This window comes from Castanea sativa, chromosome 12 (genome assembly GCF_040712315.1).
Source record: "Castanea sativa cultivar Marrone di Chiusa Pesio chromosome 12, ASM4071231v1".
Taxonomy (NCBI): domain Eukaryota; kingdom Viridiplantae; phylum Streptophyta; class Magnoliopsida; order Fagales; family Fagaceae; genus Castanea; species Castanea sativa.
Window position 1 is genome coordinate 45,205,496 of NC_134024.1, and position 24,134 is coordinate 45,229,629.

General features: G+C 31.7%; 1 long non-coding RNA gene across 1 annotated transcript; it reads left to right on the forward strand.

Moving 5' to 3' along the window:
• Window positions 1–1,397: 1,397 nt before the first annotated feature.
• LOC142619708 (uncharacterized) lies at window positions 1,398–23,863 on the forward strand. Its single transcript, XR_012841540.1, has 2 exons — window positions 1,398–2,135; window positions 23,588–23,863. It is a non-coding gene; the product is annotated as an uncharacterized LOC142619708 (long non-coding RNA).
• Window positions 23,864–24,134: the final 271 nt, after the last annotated feature.

A 24,134-nucleotide genomic window follows, 5' to 3' on the forward strand; every position in this document is an offset into this window, starting at 1 on the left:
AATTTTCCTCTAAGTATTTCAAACAATGTCTCTAGGTCTCGGATACAACTCTAGCAATTTCGAAGTATTTAGATATTCCATATTCACCGCAACGGAAACGAAGTAGCTTATGTTCTAGCCCAATATACTAGTGACATTTACGATTTTCTCACTTTCTTTTTTTGAGGACCATTTTGTCAGATAGAGAAAACTCCACCTATTATTAAGTGTATAGTTGCTCAAGATGCACTAGCGGCTCCACATGAAATTCAGGGTGATCACAAGATCACCCTGACTTGGCAAAAAATTAATTATTATGTATAAAATTTAAAAAAATTTATGATTTTACTATTCTTAATTAAAAAATATTTGCGACCACCCTACATTTTTGTAGGGTCAATATAATTAATTTTTGGACAAAATTTGACAACAAACTTGATTATAGATTAAGATTACAACTCCACTCAATATTTTTATTGGATATGAATTATGACAAATTTATCATTAAATTACATTTTCTTCTTATATCCTCCATATTTGCAAAATTTCAAAAAATCAAAGATCAATAACTATGTCATCAATCGAATCTTTAAATTTTGAGTTTTTGTAGTCTAAAATTACATAAAAATTTAAGTTTATGGATCAAATAGTAAATAACATTCGATTAACATGAAATTTGACGTGTGTTTTAAAAATATAAAAAACATGCAATTCAACAGTTAGATTTTCAAAATATGTAACTATGTTAATTTGTTTAGTGCGAGTTGTAGTCTTAGGAAAAAAGTCATTACAAAAAAAAAATCCCAATAAATTTGTTATTTAACTAAAATTTGAAAAGAGATGTAACTTGTAACATTAATAATAAGACTATCATGCAAAAATTTCAAAATAAGAAAATTTGTAGAATAAAATTGTAAGCTTTATGTATTTTTTTTTGGGTGTGTTTTAGTCAATATATGAAGTTATAATTTTATTAAATTTTGGTTAATAATGATCACCCTGAAAATATTTTTGGAGCCGCTATTATCAAGATGTATGGTCTTTTATTGTCATTTTAAATAAAAAAAATTTAGTTTCTTATAAATAATAAGAAAAAGATTTGAATTTCATTTTTTATCTGAACAAAAAATTAATTGGCATCAATATTAGAGGAACTATTTTTGGAAAAAAAAAACAATAACAATGATAAATATGTATAACACCTAAACTAAGGTACAAGAGAGTCTCCCAAACTCAGCAAAAAAGAAAAGAAAAGAGAGTCTCCCAAAGTTTTTGAACATAATTTTTTTTTGTCCTTTTTTATCATTGTTCTGTCCTCGTACAGTGTGTGGATAAGTATAATAATACCACTGTATAGATTTCTAAAGGACTAAACCCATTATTGTACTATTGGTCCCAAACAAGTCTGTAATATAAACCTCTCTCCATTGAAAGTTAGAAACCAGAAGGCATTCTCTTCCTCTTCCCATAAAAAGAAGAAGAAGAAGAAGTGGGTGCCCTTTTCTACTCTTCTATAATTCTATCTTCTTCGTTCTTCCTTCAAATCCTCATTATTTTCTCTTGGGTTTGACTGTTGACTTTATACTTCGTCTGAGGATTCGGGTCTAGATCTGGTATGGTCGTGTATATGTTATATATAAGGTTGTTTTTGCTTTAAAGGGTTTTCTTTTCTTGGGTTTCTTGGAGTATTTTTGTTAATTTGTTAGGGTTTTTTTTATCAGTATTTCAAAAAATGTTGGAGTTAAAATTTGATGAAATTTGACACGGAGTTAATATCAAGTTAGAAATTTTTTGAGATGCTTTACAATCTAAAGGCTTTTAGAAAAGTCAGATTACATGGAATATATATGTCTATTTGTTTTAAGTGTAGATATCTTCTGCTGTCCATTATTTTCTTGGTAAAAATGCCATAGTAGTTGGTTTATTTTGTCTATAGTCATTTTTGATGCATTGCTATTATATGTTCTCTCTTATCTTTTACAGATTCTTCAAGCTTTGACATATAATTGCTTGACAACGAGAGAGAGCACGCTTGTAAGCATTCATGAAACGGTCGTGACTGTGTACATGCGTGCTCTTTCTCGTTGTCATGCAATTTCCCAACTGCAGCAGGTTTCTTTGGTCTGTATACATGTTATTGGGCATTTGGGTTGCAGGTGGGTTTGATCTCTTATGTAGACAAATTCAAAATATAGAGTACTTATAACTTTATATCTATAATGCCTACATGGCAATGAAGAATGTGTATATGTGTGTGTTAAGTTCATGTTATACCTAGTTTAAGCTTTGTTAGTGTCAAATTACTTTTTATTGTATGTTATTTTTGAAAAAAAAAATCCATCATTGGATTACATTGTTTTCTTATACACTAATACTTGCTAAATATTACAAAATATCAAGATGATTAAATACCAATAACTCTTTCATCCATAACAATTTTTTTTAAAAAATTATACACAAAATATAAGTTTACATAGGCTAACTAACCAAGCTCTCTCTCTCATATTATTTTGAACGTATAAAAAAATGAGGTTATATATATTAGATAGTAAATACTATTTGATTACCACGTAATTTTGGTGTACATGCTAAACATATAATCTAATAGTGAGATTTGAAAAATACCAAGTCAATAAAAAATTATTTAAGTGGTGTAACATTAACAAAATCAAAATGTTACTATAGGTGTAATTAAAGATCTTAGAGGGGTTCGAAAAATATCAATTCAATTTATGTAGTGTAACATTGTCAAAATGTTACTTTGGTGTAATTCGATCTTTACCATATGCATATGGGCTTATATAAGATCACTCACACCCAAGTGGCATTGAACCACCGCCAAAGATGAAATCTCATTTTGTAATTTATTTTTTGTTATTTTCATTAATTTCATAGCTTTTGCATTGCACAGAACTTTTTTTGTTTTTCATAGCCTTTTTATATATTTGAATAGGCAGAAAAAGTGTTTTACCTGGTGATCCTTTTAAGAAAGATGCATGAATTTTTTAACACCACACTCCCCCCCCCCCCCTTCCCAAAAAAAAAACCTTTTTTACTTGTTCTTGTGGTGGGTTGGAATTTAGGTAATTTATGGTTTAGAACTTCAAAAATAATATTTGATAGAAGCTTTAAAGGGCTCTGATATCTCTTGGGTTTTGCCTTAATAGTTCGACTTTATAGAGGACACACTCACGCACATTCTCTCGAGCCATGCAATTTTTGTGTCATTATAATGTCTAACTACTCTATAAACCATTGGATGGGCTTTGTACAGTTTACAAACACAAGGTAGTTTTTTAAATATTTTATTTTAATATTAAGAGTTTACTAAGAAAGGGCAATTGGGGAGGGCACAACCCATGAAGTTCAGGTAAATTTGAAAAATAATATTGTCTTGTGACCTTCATCTAGATAAGGATCTGAGGAATAATACCAGGTTGATCTAAAATTGGTTTTTCACATTGTTTGAAGTTCTGAGTGTTTCCTTTCCTCCAAATAACCACATGAGACAATGAAGGATTGCAGGCAATGAGAAGCTTTCAAGTTTCGTCTTGCCTATAGGGTTCTCTATAGACATAAGGCTTTGTTTGCCCATATCCTAATATTTACTACCAGACTTCCACTATTTTTATATTGATTGTTTTTTTCCATGTTTGTGCCTGTCATAGAATTATTTATGGACCAATCTTTCACTGTTTAAATTTCTTTTCTTTTTTCCTTTGTTTCTGCTAGGGCATATAAGTGGTATATATATTAAACATTTGTTTTCAAAGTGTGGTGTTGGGGGCAAGAAACACAACAATTTCGAAGGGGAAATACAAGTCTTGTTGAAAATGGTTATGTTTGAGTTTAAATACTAGTATTAAAACATTGGGGAAGGCTGGGGGTGGCACATCCCCTAAACTTGCCATTGTAACTGTTGATGGTTTTAGTCATTTAAATCATATTAGGTTTGTGATTTAATATCTAGAAATCTATCCTTGGTATCTCATTCCAAAGTCCTAGTGTGTAAGAATTATTTCTTTCTAAGTTGGTTGACATAACCTTGTAGATAGCTCTAGGCAGTGGTGCTGGTCACTGTGACTCATTTGCATGTAGAAGTTGCTGCATATGCAGAGCTCAGAAATGATTGAATAAAATTGTCATTGAGGTGGAATGAAACCAGTTGTTGTGTGAGTTATTGAAAATGGCTGACACAATTAGAAGGTGATAACCTGTTTTAGAGTGCAAATAATGGGTTTCATCTTTCATCTTTAAAGGGAGCATGCAATAGCGAGTGTGTAACAAGATTTTTGTATGAAATAATTATGAAACATCATAAATGGGAAATAGTTTTTCTTCTTTGGGGGTGGCAATAATTTGAGCCAAACTGTCATAGATTTCCTTTATATGTGCTCTATTCAAGTGAATCTTTTGTATATCATTCATTTTTCTCTAGTTATTTTGGCCGTCCTACTTGTTCTCTATGAAATGGTCCATATATTTAAGTAATAATTTTATTCTTCTTTGTATTCTCAAATTGTATATCTTTACAATGTTGACATTCATATATTCTTGCTACTCATAGGAAAAAGGTCTTGTAATGGTATGATTAGCTACAAGAGTAGCAGGATGCCAGTTTTAATTGTAGGGAAGAAGAAAAAAAAAAATATATGTAGAGCAATTGAACATTGCTTTTTTTTTAAAACCACAGAACTTGAAAGTAATATTTAGAAATTTCTGTGGCCTTTATTAATTGATTATAAATAACTTTTTCTTTTTTGAGAAACAATTGATTATAAGTAACTTGATTTTCTCTCATGCCCTCTATGCATCAACTTATTTCTTTTGATTGGTTTAATGGTTATAAGATTAACTATTCAGGATTATTGTAAATGGTTTGGTTGCTAATTTATTTGCACGAGATTATTGAACCCACTATCATAAATTGTTGACTACTGTTTATTGCATGTTACAGTCGTGCATTTTCATAGTATTGTATTTACAGGAATTAATCTATTAAGGACTGTGTTTTGTTTTGTGTTATATTTTAAATTCAAATAATGTTGCTTACATAGCTACTATTTTAATTAAATCCATGTGTTATGAAAGATGCTTGTGTGGTTGGTTGAGATCTTCAAGAACTTTGAGAAAATGAATGATTGTGCTGAAAAGATATCAAGCTATAAGCACACACTTAGATGGATATTGCTATGAAAATGAGTACAATATGCAGTTTTTAACTTTTTATTTCCATTTGAGGAACAAACTAAATGATTAAATGTTCATTTAATCGTTAGTAACTTGTGTATGTCATCTTAATTATCATTTTCAAATCTGTCTTGCTATTTAATTTAACTCACAAAACTGCTGCACCAATATTTTTTTAATCGTCTTATAAATTGTTCCTGTTCATATTAGACTCTTGATCTTGACCGCGACTAGAATAAACTACTTGAATGCAGAAACACACTCATTTTGTCATTTATTATGATTTTTTTTGTCTTCAATTTTCTCAAATTTGCTCATAAGCATTTCCAGGTCAGTAATTACTACTATAGATTAAATAGAAAATGGAAGATTTTTGCCATTTAATGAACATTGATACATCAATCTTTAAGAATCTGATTCCGTTCCCTTTTGCCACTCGGAGTTTGCTTTAGTAGAATATTTGTTGGCAATTTGGCATCCTATAAATTTTTTACCCTTGTTAATACAATTTAGTAGAATCTATAAATGGTTTTTGAATTGTTTGAAACTTGAAAGTAATGCTTTTCTGTTTATGTTGGTGGCAGCTCCAATTTGAATGGAATACACCTTTTCTAATCTCTCAAATGGTATTTGTTGAAATGCTAGTTTTGGCATAACTATCGATAATTTGCTTTGACAGCAACAATAGTGGTGGATCATAGATGTGCTATTATTCGTTTCCCCAACATGGGAATGATTTATGACTTTCAATGTTATATGGATTACCAGTCACGGTCTAAGTGGAATGGACTTAGCCTCATGTAAGAGTTGTTTCATGTACCACCTCAGTTTTCAATGCTATTATATTTAAAAATTCTCTGTTAAGTATTTAATTAATGAAAAAAATTTTGAAAGATAATCTCACTTAAAAATTTTATATTAATTTTCTAAACTATCTTCAATTTAGAAAATTATATTTATAATAAGAAATTTTTAACAAAATTGGACGAACATTGTATTCACTGTTTTACTAATATCAATATTTGGGTATTAATTTACTTGTTTTATTTTAAATCTTAACATTTGTGCTTACACAAGCCAACACATACTCTTTCAATGCTAGGCCATTATAACAATTTTCTAACAAAACCTAATTAAATTTCTTGATATTTCATTTTGTATATACAAGCCTTTTAAAAAAAAAATTAATTGTAACCTTTATTTCATTTTTGGATCACAAATGTAGGAAATATCTTTACTTTTCAACAATTTTCCATTGATAATATTTTAATGTATAAATATATGTGTATTTGTATGTTTTGGGTTAAAATTATATAATTTAATGTTTTGTGATCAATTCTTTTGAGTTCACTGTTTTAGTACTTATTACTTTCCAAGCAAAATGTAAGTCTATGGCAAAAAAAACTATTAATCCAAAAGAACTAAGATTTAGGATACTGTGTTATAAGAGCATTCACAACCCAAAATCATCATCCTAAAAAGTTACTTTATCAATTTATACAATATCATTTTATAACATTCCAACTTTTATTTTACAATACAACACATTAAAATAATATAAATTATACAATAAAAATAAAATAAAATTATCTCCCTCTTTCCTTTACCCCTAATTTTGGTCACTTTTCCTCATTGCCTCTCCCTCCCTCTCAACCACACCGCCACCAACAACAAGCACCACCACACCAAAACCCATTATTTAACCACCTACAACCCAGCAAGATTTTTCTCAAAAGAAAAAAAAAAAAAAAAACCCCCAGTCAAGAACAAAGTAGCAAATCCACCAAATCACCCAAAAATAATCATGGCCACTTCCATCAATCCAAACATAAACACTGCTTAAAGGGTTCGGCCTTGGGTGGCTCTGGTGCTGGTGTTCATGTGCATGGGTTTTGGGTTTTTTGAAAATGGGTTTGAAGAAAATGGGTTTTGGGTTTGAAGATCTGGCCATGGAGGCCGTGGAGCTTGAAGCTCTGGCCATGGAGCTTCAACTAAATGAATTGAGCAAGATCAGAAGAGAGAGAGGAGAGTTGGGTTTAGGCTCAGAGGGAGGGATCACCGTGATGAAGCTAAGAAAATTGATGATTGCTTGCCGATCTCCAACCAACCACCGCCGATCTCACCGATCTAGAAACCCACCATGCCGATCTCCAACTCAACCATGTCACCATGCTAATCAGAGAGACGAAGAGGATGATGACTGCTTGTGTTGCATTTCCATTGGGTTGATGAGAGTTTAGTATAGAGTGAAGGTAATGAAATAATGAGAGAAAAGGAAGGCAAAGCAAGAAGAAGAGAGGGCAAAAAGGAAGAGAGAAATGGAAGAGAGAGAAGAATCAGAGATAATATAATATTATTTTTTAATTATACTATCTTGCTACAATATCATCCTAGAAATAGGATGGTATGGTAGCAGTATTGTAAATTTTTTTACAATTTGCACATTTAGCAAGTCGGGTTGGAGCAACAATTGAAAGCTCTGATGGTAAAATATATCAGTATATACAATATACTATTTGGGCTGTGGATGTTCTAAGTTGGGACGATGTTGGTCAATTGTTCTAATAGCTAGATTTGACTTCAAAATGGGAAAAATGTATAACTAACAAACATATATCTTCATAAACATATATGTTGTGCACGCTTTATATAATACTTAAGGTCAATTTGGACAATAAAATGTCACACATGTAAACATTGAGTAGTATTTTTTATATTATTAAACTCATTAAAAAATAACATATCAATTATATTATGCTCATTTGTTTAGAATTTTTAATATACAAATGCATGGTGTTTTTTTTCATAATAATATTCCATTTATAAGTTAAGGCTATGATTTTTAATAATTATGAGGGGTAAAATGCCTTGACATCCTCTGAATTTTGAAGTCGTCGTATTTTAAAAACAATTTTAAATTAAGAGCTTTGTAGCTGAATTGACAATTTTTCTATGCACAAAATGCTTGGGAGTCCGGTGGAGGGGGGGGGGGGGGAAGAATGGTTTGAGGTGCCAAATTTAAACCATAGACATAGAGTAATCATATGTTTGTTTGAACCTTTTGAGGTTAATTAAAAATAATATTAAAATTATGGATTTATTATACAATTAATTTCAAATTTTATTAATTATATATTCATTTTGATGAAAATTAACAGAATAATATATAAAGAATATAAGTTTTATTTTAAGAAGAATTTAAGCTCTTAACACTTTTTAAAATCATAAAATGTAATAGTATACTTTCTTTTCTTTGGTTGAAACTTTTGCTTCTTTATTTTCCTTTTGATTTTTGATTTTTTTAGGCAAATTACAACTTACCTACTTATGGCCAAAATTTAAGCTGTCTACTTATGGTGTGAAATTTTGCACTTTACCCATCTAAGGTTAGTTCTGATAGAATTCTGTAACGCTTTCCCCTTAAAAAATAACTTTTAAAACAAAATATAACATAAAACAAATCAAAAAGCTAGGGTTTGAAGATACCTTCCTCTCTCTTCTATCTTATCCAAGGAACCCATGGTGTTTTAACATCAAAGCATAACATAAAACTCATTCTTGGATTGATTCGTCACTTCTGTCATTTTTCTCTTATTTATTCCGATGGTCTTGCAATTGCAACAATGCTTCCTAGAAAGACAGATAATGAAATAAAAAATTACCACCACTTCACATGGAAAAAGCGCTTTAGAAACAATTGGACTAGTTCAACAATTGTAACACATATGGTGCAAAAATGGGATGTTGAATGTAACTAGAATGATTCATTTGGGATTAATCTCTTACATTGCGATGCCCTAAAAGTGTCAAACTTGAATGGCTCTCATCCTATTAACTGGGATTAGTCTCTTACATTTACTACATGGTATCTCTCTTTCCCATCTGGACGGGATGGTCAACTTATAATAGTGAATATTCTGACAAACTCAACCCTTATATGGCTTATTTAGCCCAAAAAAATCTCTACCATGGCTTTTAGTCTTAATCTGTATCTGTGACTCTGTGTGCCAACTTGTGTAAATGGCAGCATATGGGCTTGTGTTAACTTTTTGGGCTTAGAGATGAACAAGAATGTCAATCTTGAATATAGTGGGTTCATATAAGTTTAGAAGTGATGGATCAATCCAAGAATGAGTTTTATGTTACGTTTTGATAAAAAAAAAAAAAAAAATACCATGGGTTCCTTGGATTAGATAGAAGGGAGAGGAAGGTATCTTCAAACCCTAGCTTTTTGACCAGTTTTATGTTATGTTTTGATGTTAAAAGTTGTTTCCAACGGAAAAGTTATAGGTGGGTTACGAAACTCTAACAGAGCTTACCTCAGGTGGGTAAAATGTCAAAATTCAAGCCACAGATATGCAACTTAAATTTCAGCCAAATCACGGTGGGTAAGTTGTTATTTGCCCCTTTTTTTGTGCCTATCCTTGTTTAACTTTCAAGACTTAAAAGAACACTGATAAGATAGGAAATATATGTTTATAATTGTTTCCGATGAAACTTTGCATATAAAATAAATAGATAAAAATAAATAAAAAATAAAGTACGAAGGAAATTTTCGTGGGATAAGGGGAAATTGTCCCCATGGTCCCTACTCCGCCATTATGTATTGGTCAATATAGTTCATTTACTCATCCAAGTCATAAATTAAATATACTGTTACTATGAATTGCAAAAGGAAACAACCAAAACAATGGAACAGTGACATATACTACACATCACATGCGAACAGCGTTGTAGCTCAATTAGTATGCATTTCTTGAAATTTCCGACGAGGACATCCAAGGTTCAAATCCTCTCTCCTTGTAACTATTGAATTATTAAAAAATGGAAATTTAATGGACGAAACATAATACAAAGAATATTGAAATTAGATTCTAAATTAAATTAACATATACTTTTAAGTAAGAATTAGATGCAAAAATCTTGAAATGCATGATTAAGTGATGATTTAAAAATGAATTAACATAGGAAAATAAGAGAGTGTTTCAATATGTATTATGTGACAATGGATGATGCTTAAGCATGTGAAAATATGTTAATGCATAAATTACAAGAAAAATAACTTTTAGTGACAAAACCTTTTGGATGATTGCACAAAACCCTTGCAAATATATATTTGGATAAATTGCAAATTACACCCGTAAATAATGGGAGTGTTTGAATTTTACACCTTGAAATTTCATAATTTAGATTTTATCTCCTGAAATCTAAGGGTGTTTGGATTTTATACTCTAACGTTACAGAATTTAGATTTTATCTCCTAAATTTTAAGAGTGTTTGGATTTTATTCCCTAAAGTTTGGGGCTGTTTACTGTTTGGATTTTACACCCCTAGGATGTAAAATCTAAACACTCCCAAACTTCAAGGTGTAAATTGTAAATTCTGAAATTTTAGAGTGTAAAATATAAACATTCCAAACTTTAAGGGTGTAATTTGCAATTTACCCTATATAATTTTGTGAGGGCAAAAAAATGGGAATAGGGAAAGTTGAAATACTCCTCGTGCCTCTTCAAGATCTTAGCCGAAGGAGAATAGCAAGAGGTGAAAGGAGTAACAATCAATATATGGCAAAATTTGCCAAACAGTATAATATTGGGAAAATTTTAGGCGGATGGCATGCGTTCAAAGTTTATTAGTTAGTTGAACTATTTTTTGGAAATCGAGTACAGGGAAATCGAGTACAGCAAAATCGACTTCCAGCCAAAATTTCAGTCAAAATCGAGTTTACTATACTCGACTTCCTTTTTTATCCATCTCAGAGCTAATTTTCGATAGGAAGTCGAGTATATTAAACTCGATTTTGGCGATTTTGGCTGGAAGTCGATTTTACTATACTCGATTTCCAAAAAAGAGTCCAATTAACTAATAAACTTTGAACGCATGCCATTCGCCTAAATTTTTTTCAGAATTATACTGTTTGGCGAACTTTGCCGTCAATATATATATGTCAAAGTTAGAAGGTTCAAACAAAAGACCATAGCCCTTTATAAGGGCCTTAGAAAGACCAACAGTCAAAAAATTACAAAAGGTCTGGGTGCACCCAGCAATGCTGGGTGGGCACATCAAGGCAATAAAGGCCAGACTACTCACTTTAGAGTGAATGAACCAAATCCCAAGTGGTGTAATTTGCAATTTACTCTATATATTTTTGTGAGGGCAAAAAAATGGGAATAGGGAAAGTTGAAATACTCCTCGTGCCTCTTCAAGATCTTAGCCGAAGGAGAATAGCAAGAGGTGAAAAGAGTAACAGTCAATATATGGCAAAATTTGCCAAACAGTATAATATTGGGAAAATTTTAGGCGGATGGCATGCGTTCAAAGTTTATTAGTTAGTTGGACTGTTTTTTGGAAATCGAGTACAGCAAAATCGACTTCCAACCAAAATTCCAGTCAAAATCGAGTTTACTATACTCGACTTCCTTTTTTATCCATCTCAGAGCTAATTTTCGATAGGAAGTCAAGTATATTAAACTCGATTTTGGCGATTTTGGCTGGAAGTCGATTTACTATACTCGATTTCCAAAAAAGAGTCCAACTAACTAATAAACTTTGAACGCATGCCATCTGCCTAAATTTTTTTTTTTAGAATTATACTGTTTGGCGAACTTTGCCGTCAATATATATATGTCAAAGTTAGAAGGTTCAAACAAAAGACCACAGCCCTTTATAAGGGCCTTAGAAAGACCAACAGTCAAAAAATTACAAAAGTTCTGGGTGCACCCAGCAATGCTGGGTGGGCGTGATCAAGGCAATAAAGGCCAGACTACTCACTTTAGAGTGAATGAACCAAATCCCAAGTGGCTTGATCTGCTTGCATTTTCTTTTTATTTATTTCTTTATGAATTTAATATATTTATATTATAATAAGGTTATTATTATTGTTTCTTTTAGTTTTTTTTTTTCAAAGGCAACCTAATTTATCCGGCAAATTTTGTCTGTTAAGAGTCAAACATTATTATGGGTAGTAGGATTTAAATCTCTAGATCTGTGTTGGCAAACAGGTGAACATAAATTTTTTTTGTTATAATCTTTAGAGTCTATAGGAATGTCTAAACAAGTGCTCAAGCCTCTGGAATTCAATATGTAAAAATAGGAATTTGACTTTTCAATCTGTTTTGGACTTTACAGTTTTGACCAATAGAAACTTAAACTTGACCAATCAAACTACAAAATAGTATTTTATCATTTTATTTATTTATTTGAGATAGAGATTATACTCTAGTTTAATTTAAGTATATATGTGTGTGAAACTCCCTTTTAAATATTTAAACTCCGACCATTGTCCCATTCACTGCATAAAAACTTGTACTTAAAAAGTGACCATCACGCAAATGGTATGCAATGGTTGAAAACTTGTTTTAAATTAAACTGTTTTGCACTTTAAGGTGTTATTAACTCCCTGCTCAATCATGCAAACTCTCTAATGAGTACTTTGAACAACATCTTTAGATCTCGGATATATACAACTCTAGTAATTCCGAAGTATATAAATATCCATATTCGCCACAATGGAAACAAAGCAGCTTATATTATACACACACACACACACACATATATATATATATATATAAAATAAGCAGCTGCCCTATATGTTAGTGGCATTTATGATTTTGTCACTTTATATTTTCAAGAAGAACGATTTTGTCACTTAGATAAAGGATACTCCATGTATTATCAAGCATGGGCCCGCATAAGATGTACTGTTTTTTTATTCTTATTTAAATGAAAATTTTCAATATCTTATAAAAAAAAATTGAGGTTCATTTCCCTGACTACACAAACAATTAGGCCATGTTTGGATTTTTTTTTTCTCACTCAATTTTCCTCACTCATTACTCATCACTTAAAATACTCCAACTCCTTGCACGATGTTTGGCACCATCACTCAACTTTTCATCACTCAAATTTTTCAACTATTTGTGCGTCCCATACCTGTAACTTAGTGCAGCTTTTACTTTTCTTTTTCTTTTTTTTTCCTTCAACCCCCAGTACCCAAACTCATCGAACCCAATGAAAAAAAAAAACCGGAAACCCAAACTCACCAATCCCAATGAAAGAAGAAGAAGAAAAAAAAAACCAAAAACCCGAATCTAGTGAAAGAAGAAGAAAAAAAAAACCCAGAAACCTGAACCCAGTGAAAGAAGAAGAAAAAAAACACCTAGAAACTTGAACCTGGTGAAAGAAGAAGAAAAAAAAAACTTAATGAATAAGACCAAGACCCAGCGTGAAGGGAAAAGAAAAGAAGAAGAAGAAGAAGAAGAAGAAGAAGAAGAAGCCACCTGGTGTGAAAGGAAAAAGAAAAAAAAAAAAAAAAGATGAAGAAACCAACTTCACCAAACTCAGTGAAGAAAAAAAAAAGAGGGTCAAAAGTTGCGGCTGATCGTGGGACCTAGTATGTAGTTTTAATTACAAAAATGCCATTGAAAACAGAGTTATGGAAACTGAAAACACTTAAAATGTATTTTTAGTTTTCATAACTCATCACTCAAAAATCAATAATTGAGTGATGAAAACCAAAACTGGAAACAAAATCCAAGTGGACTTCTCAACCATGGGTCCCACAATTTTTGAATTATGAGTTATGAAAACTATAAATCCAAACAGCCTCTTGATTACCGTTAATATTAAAAGTACTATATATATATATATATATTAATGACAATGATTAATACGTATAACACCTTTCTTTCTTTTTTTTTTTTTTTTTTTTGGGAGAAAAAACATGTGTATAATAGGTAAGAGCATCTCCTATAGATTAGCTAAATCTATTTTTTTTGGAGAATAAACCCAAAAATTAACTCCAACAGATTCTCCAAATGCAAAAACTTTTCCAAATTGTTTTTGAAGTTGCTACAGTGCTTCTCTAGATATAGAAAACACTGTAGCAATTTCATATGAATTTTTCTACTTAAAAAAATCATACAACTTAATAAAAAACAATTATTTATCTCTCTTATCACAACAGCTACATACATTTACAACGGCTACAAACACAAAAATCTTTTCTCTTAAACATCTCTAAACTCAAGCATAATCAAAATACAAACTCAAAAACATAATCTTAAAATTAATCAAATAATAACCATAAAAGCGAAAAAGAAAAAGAAAAAAAGAGAGAGACAGAAGCCATCTGACCCATCTGGGCTGTGTTGGCGAGGAAGAGTGAACGCGGAGCGGCAACGGATCAGAAGGTGCGGCTTGGCACAGTGAATGCATTCTGCGCCTGCCTATGTCCTTCAATCAATGGTGGAGCAAGAAATCGCTTGTTCTTTCTCTATTTCTTATCACTGCTAGAGAGTGTTCTAGAATCAAGTAGAAATAGAAAAAGTAAAAAGAGAGAGAGAGAGAGAGAGAGAGAGAGAGAGAGAGAGAGAGCTGGAGAAGGTGATCCAGGATGAGCTAGAAAAAGAAAAAGAAGGGTAGATAGAGATAGGAGTGGGGTACGTGTGTGGTGGAGAAAAAACCAAGAGAAAAAAAAAAAAAAAGAAGAGAAACGTATGGATGAAAAAAAAAATGGCAATTAAGAAATGCTGCCATAATATTTTCACAAAAAATTTTAAGTAATAGATTGTTATTAGCTAATATTGGTGAGTAAAAAAATAATTTCAGTGGTGGGTTCGAATTAGAACTTAGAACTAGTAACAACTTGCCACATAAGATTTTGATGTGATTCTTGTGAAAGTATTGCGAAAAATGTTGTTGATATAACACTTTTCATTGAAAAATATAATGATTGAGAATGAATATAGAAAGAATAAATGATGATAAAAAAAAAATAAAAGAATGAATGAAGATATAATAGTTAAATGAGATGGAGAAAATGATAGAAAATCTATTAGAAAATGTATTTAAAAAAGTAAGTAGATAAAAACTAAATATCACCATTTATTGTTTAGAGAATATAAAAATTTAGATAAGCATGCTCTAAGAGCACTACCAATGCCAAATATTTGGCATTTGACACTCCAAACACCACTATTCAAGCCTTATGAGGTGTTTCAAATGTGTCAAAAATTTACAACATGCTACAGTATCGTGATAAGTTTGGCACAGTTCGGACCAATATAGCACATCTGTTTATTATTTTTTTATTCATCTTTCTCTCTCATCTCTCCGTCAGTCTCTTCCTCTCTTTTTTTCTCAAACTCCAATCCTTTCCTCTCTCTCAACCTCTCATCTTTTGGTCTCTCACCCTCACTGCTCTTCCACACCGACGCTGACGATCACTTCCACACCGATCTCTCCCTAGCAATGGTTTTTCTGTTTTTTTTTTTTTGGCTGTGGTTTGATGGGTGGGTTGGGCAATGGGACGGTGATGTGTGGGTTCAGATTGTGTTCGCTAGGTTCGGTTCCGATAGAGGTGGGTGGGTTCTGATGGGCGGATCGATGGTGGGTGGGTTAGGCTGTAGGTGGATTCGGGTGGGTTAGGCTATGGGTTCCGATGGATGGGTCAGCGGTGGGTGGGTATGGGTTTGAGGTCTTGGTCGTTGAAGCTTTTGTGGTTGGGAGTATTGTTGGTGTCGATGACGATGATGACGAGGTCGAAGCCAAAGTTAGACTCTTTGAGGAGGTCGGAGTAGCTGGTGGTTTTGCGGCCGAGGAATTGAGGGGAGCGAGTGGCGTGGAGGTAGCGGAGAGTGTGGGGGGAAGAAGGTAGGTTTGGAGTTTGGGTTGACTGAGTATGAAGGTTTTGGGTTTGGAGGTGGGTGTGGGTGAAGGTGTGGAGGCAGTGGGTTTGTCGGGGTTTGTGGTTGAGGTGGTGGTGGTGGTGGGGCTTCCAATTTGGTTATGGTGGGCTATGGGTTTGTTTCGAATTGTGTTTTGGATTGTGGAGGATGTTATATATATTATTTTAATATATAAAATTGAAGGATAAAATACGTGATAAATGACGTATTGTAAAATAATGTGATAAAATAATAAAATAAGTATTTTAATATCTTAAAATGACATAATTTTACAACGGAAATGCTTTGATATAATACAAGAGTCTCCCAAAGTTTTTAAACATAATTTGGGGGATGTGGTTCTGTCCTCGTAGTGTGTGTGGATAGGTATAATAATACCACTGTATAGATTTCCAAAGGACTACCCATTATTGTACTTTTGGTCCCAAACAATTCGGTAAAAACTTCCTTGGCCCTTTCATTCGCTTTTCTCTCTCTCTCTCTCTCTCTAGAGACGAGAAAGCATTTTCTTCTTCTTCCCATAAAAAACAAAGTAGTGGGTGCCTTTTTTCTACTCTTCTACAATTCTATCTTCTTCAAATCTCCATTATTTTCTCTTGGGGTTGACTGTTGACTTTATACTTAGTCTGAGGATTCGGGTCTAGATCTGGTATGGTCTTTGATATGTTATACACTTTACAGTTGGTTTTGCTAATATACTTCTAAAGCTATTCGAATCTTTGTTTATCTCTCAAAACTGTTTTCTTCCCTGGTTTCATTACTTTGCGTTTTATGCTTTGGATTTTTCATATTAGTTCTATTGTTTTATCATACCTTTTCTTTGTGACTTTATTTCCTTAAAAGGGTTTTACTTTCTTGGATTTCTTGTAGTTGTTTTGTTAATTTGTTTGGTTTTTTGTTTTGTTTTTGTTTTTATCAGTATCACAAAAAATGTTGGAGTTAAAGCACAAGGAAGCCATATAAAATGGTGTGGGGGGTTTTGGTTTGGTTTAAAATGTTTGTTTATCTATTTGTATTAAAGGTCAGATTTTTTTTTTTTTTGAAAAAAAAAAATTTGCTATGATTTGTCCATTAATCTCTCTCTTCACAACAAAAGACAAACTTTTAGATCTCTTTGGGCGTTACTGATTTTTTTTTTTTTAACTTCAGTGAATCCTTTATTTTTTGTTTGGCAAATCTTTAGATTTTTGAAGAGTTGGTAAGTATATTCTTTTTTGCAATATGGGTATAATTTTTTAGCTTGTTTTTTAGTTTATTATGCGGTTCATGGAATGAATTGGTGCTGATTTGGTGGCTGGTTTCTTTTATGATGATTTACTTTAGTTGGAGGCCTTGTATTCGGTTAAGATGGAGTCTTAGTCTTTTTTGGTTGTTTCTTTTTTTGGTAGTTTTGGTTATTTTTAATTTTCAAGATGTGGTCCTAGTTTGGAGTTTCAAGGGTTTTGGTTAAGGTTTAAGGATTTAATTGCATGTGATACTTCCTTGTACATGTTTATGGCTTAGTGTTAGAAGGATCTTGTTGTTGTTAAGAATGGAATACTAGCGTGGGATAAAGTCTAGAGTAACAAGTGTTCAGACTATGACCCTCTAACCAAAAATTTCAATCTTTAATCTTTGAAGTTGAATCTTAAAATAAGTTGATTTTTACTTGAGTTTGGCATTATAACGTAGTTAGAACATCAGGCATAGAAATGATCCATTCTTGATGTATGAAAGTAAATATTTCGGTAGTTGAGGGAAGTGTTATCAAAGTGGAACAAAGGGAAGAACTAGTAAAACCCAATTCCGGGAAGAAAAAAAGAAAACCTTGTAAGTTAGGATATGAATAAGTTCAGGGATTAATTGAGATGCTTGGATTTTGTAAATTGGATAAGTTTTGAATAGGTTAAAACTTGAAAGAGTAGCTGGGGACTTGAGGGAATAAGATGATGACAAAGAAAGTTATACTTATGGCTGGGTTAAAAGAGTAGGTTAACTGCTATATATAGGCTGTAAATTTTGTGGGCTTAGGGTGTTAGAGTCTTACTAAGTGGAAAGGAACACTCAAATGATCATTGCTTTAAACTTCAATTAAGGACACCCAAAATTTAATAACGTCTAATAACATCTGAAAATATTACTTGCACTCTTTCATGTTGTAGTAGCTTCCACGTTAATAGCTGGCAAGAGTCCCAATTTTCTAAACAAAGAAAGAAAAATTGTGCTTAACTCCAATAAATTTTAGTTTTGCTAAGGAAGTTTCTTGAAATGGTGAAGATGAGAGATTCACACGCTTAATTACTATTATAAGTGGAACATATGTTAGTTGAATAGATTTGGTCTTTACTTGAAAAGTTGATAGTAGATTTTGTAAAGATTATAAGTTGATTTTATGAGAGCAAATAACCACAACACAAATTCATGGTACTAGACATTTGTAGAATAGCATGGAAAATAGGAGATGTTAGATAGAGGAACTTCGGATTTAGGTGGTGGGATTTGAAGGGAGAGAAAAAAATGTTTACAGATTTTTAATTAAAGAAGGCAAGTGGAGTCTAGACAAAGGCGTTCATAAGATGCAAAATGAATAACTAGCATTGAAAGGGGGCTGAAGAAGCACTTGGAGAATCAAAAAGATTTAGCCAACTGCTTAAGGAGACTTGGTGGTGGAATGAGGTGGTTTAAGTAGTAGAGAGAGAGAGAGAGAGAGAGTCAAAAAGGCTAAGGCTTATTATGGATTATAGAGGAGGTTAGTGACAATGGATGTAGAAAAGAATATAGAATTGTTAAGACAAGGGAATGAAAGCAAGTAACTTGAATGTGTTCAATGCATTAAAAATGAAAATCAAAGTTTGTTAGTAGTATAGGAATAAGAGATTAAAGAGAGGCGGGAGACTTATTTTGATATATTGTTTAATGGAAGCCACACAAAAGATTAGAGCACACCAAGTTTTACCCAACTGAGGTTAGAAATCATAGGTTTGTTTGAAGAATTAGGATGATTGGGTAAAGGATGCATTGAGGACGATGAAAAGAAGAAGAATTGTGGACATGATGAATTATCCATTGTTGTTTGGAAGTGCTTGGTTGATGGGATGAAAAGATCTTTACGTGATAACAAAATTTCTATTGAGTTGAGAAAAACACTTAAATAGCCATACACAAGAATAAGGGAAATAATCAAAATTGTACAAATTAATGTTCAATTAAGGTTATGAGTCACACTATGAACTTTTGGGAGAGTAATAACATTGTAGATTTACTTTGATTTTTTTCTAAGGTGATCTATCATAGAAGTTATTTTATTATACGTCTATTGGAAAAATAATGTAGAAAATGTAGAGAAGCCCGTAACGATCTTTATATGGGTTTTATTGACCTAGAGGAAGCATATGGTAGAGTACCTACGAGAGTTTTTGTGGTGGGTTTTAAAATGGAAATGAGTTCTTTTAGAATAAATTAAATTGATTAAAACCATGGAATTAATTTAGTTTTATGTTTGATGTAGCTTAAATTAGTTATCTCATTGGATGAGTTCAATATGAAGTCTCTTTGTGTATGCCTTTTGTAGATGATAGAGTTTTAGTCAATGAAATTCGACATGGAGTTAATGTCAAGTTATAAATTTTTAGAGATGCTTTACAATCTGAAGGCTTTTAGAAAAGTCAGATTATATGGAATACATATGTCTATTTGTTTTAAGTGGAGATATCTTCTGCTGTCCCTTATTTTCTTGGTAAAAACGCCATAGTAGTTGGATTTATGTTGTCTATGGTCATTTTTGATGCATCGTTATTATACGTTCTCTCTTATCTTTTATAGATTTCTTCAAGCTTTGACATATAATTGCTTGACAACGAGAGAGAGCATGCTTGTAAGCATTCATGAAATGGTCGTGACTGTGTACATGCTTGCTCTTTCTCCTTGTCATGCAATTTCCCAACTGCAGCAGGTTTCTTTGGTCAGTATACATGTTATCGGGCATTTGGGTTGCAGGTGGTTTCGAACTCTTATGTAGACAAATTCATATATAGAATACTTATAACTCTAGGTCTATAGAACCTATATGGAAATTAAGAATGTTTATGTGAATATACAAATTCAAAATATAGAATACTTATAATTTTATATCTATAATGACTATATGGCAAGCAAGTATGTGTATATGTGTGTGTTAAGTCCATGTTAGACCCAGTTTATGCTTTGTTAGTGTTAAATTACTTTTTATTGTATGTTATTTTTGAAAAAAAAAATCCATCATTGGATTACATTGTTTTCTTATACACTAATGCTTGCAAAATATTACAAAATATCAAGATGATTAAATACCAATAACTGTTTCATCTATATCATTTTTTTGCAAAAAAAAAAATTATACACAAAATATAAGTCCATATATGCTAACTAACCAAGCTCTCTCTCTCTCTCTCATATTGTTTTGAACTTATAAAAAAAATGAGGTTATATATTAGATAATAAATACTATTTGATTACCACATAATTTTGGTGTATATGCTAAACGTGTAATTCAATAGTGGGATTTGAAAAATGCCAATTCAATAAAAAATTATTTAAGTGGTGTAACATTAACAAAATCAAAATGTTACTATAGGTGTAATTAAAGATCTTAGAGGGATTTGAAAAATATCAATTCAATTTACGTAGTGTAACATTGTCAAAATGTTACTTTGGTGTAATTTGATCTTTACCATATACATATGGACTTATGTAAGATCACTCACACCCAAGTGGCATTGAACCCGCTGCCAAAGATGAAATCTCACTTTGGGCTACCGCTCGTTAATTGGCTTGAATTTTTCTAAATGTTAATCTGCATTTTGTAATTTATTTTGTTATTTTCATTAATTTCATAGCTTTTGCATTGCACAGAACTTTTTTTGTTGTTCATAGCCTTTTTATATATTTGAATAGGCAGAAAAAGTGTTTTACCTGGTGATCCTTTTAAGAAAGATGCATGAATTTTTTAACACCACACTCCCCCCCCCCCCTCCCAAAAAAAAAACCTTTTTTACTTGTTCTTGTGGTGGGTTGGAATTTAAGTAATTTATGGTTTAGAACTTCAAAAAGAATATTTGATAGAAGTTTTAAAGGGCTCTGATATCTCTTGGGTTTTGCCTTAATAGTTGGACTTTATAGAGGACACATTCACACACATTCTCTCGAGCCATGCAATTTTTGTGTCATTATAATGTCTAACTACTCTATAAAGCATTAGATGGGCTTTGTACAGTTTACAAACACAAGGTAGTTTTTTAAATATTTTATTTTAATATTAAGAGTTTACCAAGAAAGGGCAATTGGGGAGGGCACAACCCATGAAGTTCAGGTAAATTTGAAAAAGAATATTGTCTTGTGACCTTCATCTAGATAAGGATCTGAGGAATAATTCCAGGTTGATCTAAAATTGGTTTTTCACATTGTTTGAAATTCTGAGTGTTTCCTTTCCTCCAAATAACCACATGAGACAATGAGGGATGCAGGCAATGAGAAGCTTTCAAGTTTCGTCTTGCCTATAGGGTTGTCTATAGACACAAGGCTTTGTTTGCCCATATCCTAATATTTACTACCAGACTTCCACTATTGTTATATCGATTTTTTTTTTTCCCATGTTTGTGCCTGTCATAGAATTATTTATGGACAAATCTTTCACGTTTTAAATTTCTCTTCTTTTTCCCTTTGTTTCTGCCAGGGCATATAAGTGGTATATATATATTAAACATTTGTTTTTAATGTGTGGGTGTTGGGGGCAAGAAACACAACAATTTCGAAGGGGAAAATGCAAATGTTGAAAATGGTTATGTTTGAGATTTAAATGCCAGTATTAAAACTTTGGGGAAGGCAGGGGGTGGCACATCCCCTAAACTTGCCATTGTAATTGTTGATGGTTTTAGTCATTTAGATCATATTAGGTTTGTGATTTAATATCTAGAAATCTATCCTTTTCATCTCATTTCCAAAGTCCTAGTGTGTAAGAATTATTTCTTTCTAAGTTGGTTGACATAACCTTGTAGATAGCTCTAGGTAGTGGTGCTGGTCACTGTGACTCATTTGCATCATAGAAGTTGCTGCATATGCAGAGCTCAGAAATGATTGAATAAAATTATCATTGAGGTGGATTGATGCCAGTTGTTGTGTGAGTTATTGAAAATGGTTGACACAACTAGAAGGTGATAACCTGTTTTAGAGTGCAAATAATGGGTTTCATCTTTCATCTTCAAAGGGAGCACGCAATAGTGAGTGTGTAACAAGATTTTTGTATGAAATAATTTATGAAACATCATAAATGGGAAATAGTTTTTCATCTTTGGGGGTGGCAACAACTTGAGCCAAACTGTCATAGATTTCCTTTATATGTGCTCTATTCAAGTGAATCTTTTGTATATCATGCATTTTTCTCTAGTTATTTTGGCCATCCTACTTGTTCTATGAAATGGTCCATATATTTAAGTAATAAATTTTATTCTTCTTTGTATTCTCAAATTGTATATCTTTACAATGTTGACATTCATATATTCTTGCTACTCATAGGAAAAAGGTCTTGTAATGGTATGATTAGCTACAAGAGTAGCAGGATGCCAGTTTTAATTATAGGGAAGAAGAAAATAAAAATATATAGAGCAATTGAACATTGCATTTTCTTTTTCCTTTTTTTGAAAAAAAAAACCACAGGACTTGAAAGTAATATTTAGAAATTTCTGTGGCCTTTATTAATTGATTATAAGTAACTTTTTTTTTTTTTTTAGAAACAATTGATTATAAGTAACTTGATTGTCTCTCATGCCCTCTATGCATCAACTTATTTCTTTTCATTGGTTTAATGGTTATAAGATTAACTACTCAGGATTATTGTAAATGATTTGGTTGCTAATCTATTTGCACGAGATTATTGAACCCACTATCATAAATTGTTGACTACTGTTCATTGCATGTTACAGTTGTGCATTTCCATAGTATTGTATTTTCAGGAATTAATCTATTAAGGACTGTATTTTGTTTCGTGTAATATTTAAAATTCAAATAGTGTTGCTTACATAGCTACTATTTTAATAAAATCCATGTTTTATGAAAGATGCTTGTGTGGTTAGTTGAGATCTTCAAGAACTTTGAGAAAATTAATGATTGTGCTGAAAAGATATCAAGCTATAAGCACACACTTAGATGGATATAGCTATGAAAATGACATTGTGCAATTTTTATTTCCATTCGAGGAACAAACTAAATGATTGATGTTCATTTAATTATTAGTAACTTGTGTATGTCATCTTAATTATTGTTGTCAAATCTGTCTTGCTATTTTATTTAACTCATGAAACTGCTGCACCAATATTCTTTTAATTGTCGAATAAATTGTTCCTATTCATATTAGACTTGATCTTTACCACGACTAGAATAAACTACTTGAATGCAGAAACACACTCAATTTGATAATGATTTTTTTTTGTCTTCAATTTTCTCAAATTTGCTCATAAGCATTTCCAGGTTTGTAATTACTACTATAGATTAAATAGAAAATGGTAGATTGTTGCAATTTTATGAACATTGATACATCAATCTTCAAGAATCTGATTCCATTCCCTTTTGCCACTCGGAGTTTGCTTTAGTAGAATAATTGTTGGCAATTAGGCATCCTATAAATATTTGACCCTTGTTATAATAATTTAGTAGAACCTATAAATGGTTTTTGAGTTGTTTGAAACTTGAAAGTAATGCTTTTCTGTTTATGTTGGCAGCAGCTCCATTTTGAAGGGAATACACCTTTTTCTAATCTCTCACATGGTATTTGGTAGATCGTAGATGTGCTATTATTCGATTCCCCAACATGGGAATGATTTATGACATTCAATGTTACATGGATTACCAGTCATGGTCTAAGTGGAATGGACTCAGCCTCATGTAAGAGTTGTTTCATGTAATGGTTACTCATAATACAACCTCAGTTTTCACTGCTATTATATTTTAAAAAATTGCTGTTAAGTATTTAATTAATGAAAAAAAATTGAAAATAATCTCACATAAAATTTTTATTAATTTTCTAAACTATTTTTAATTTAGAAAATTATATTTATAATAACAAATTTTTAACGGAATTGGACGAAAGTTGTATTCCATGTTTAACTAATATCAATATTTGTGTATTAATTTATTTGTTTTATTTTAAATCTTAAAATTTGTGCTTACGCAAGCCAACACATACTCTTTCAATGCATAGGCGATTATAACAATTTTCTAACTCTTTCAATGCATGGGCGATTATAACAATTTTCTAACAAAACCTAA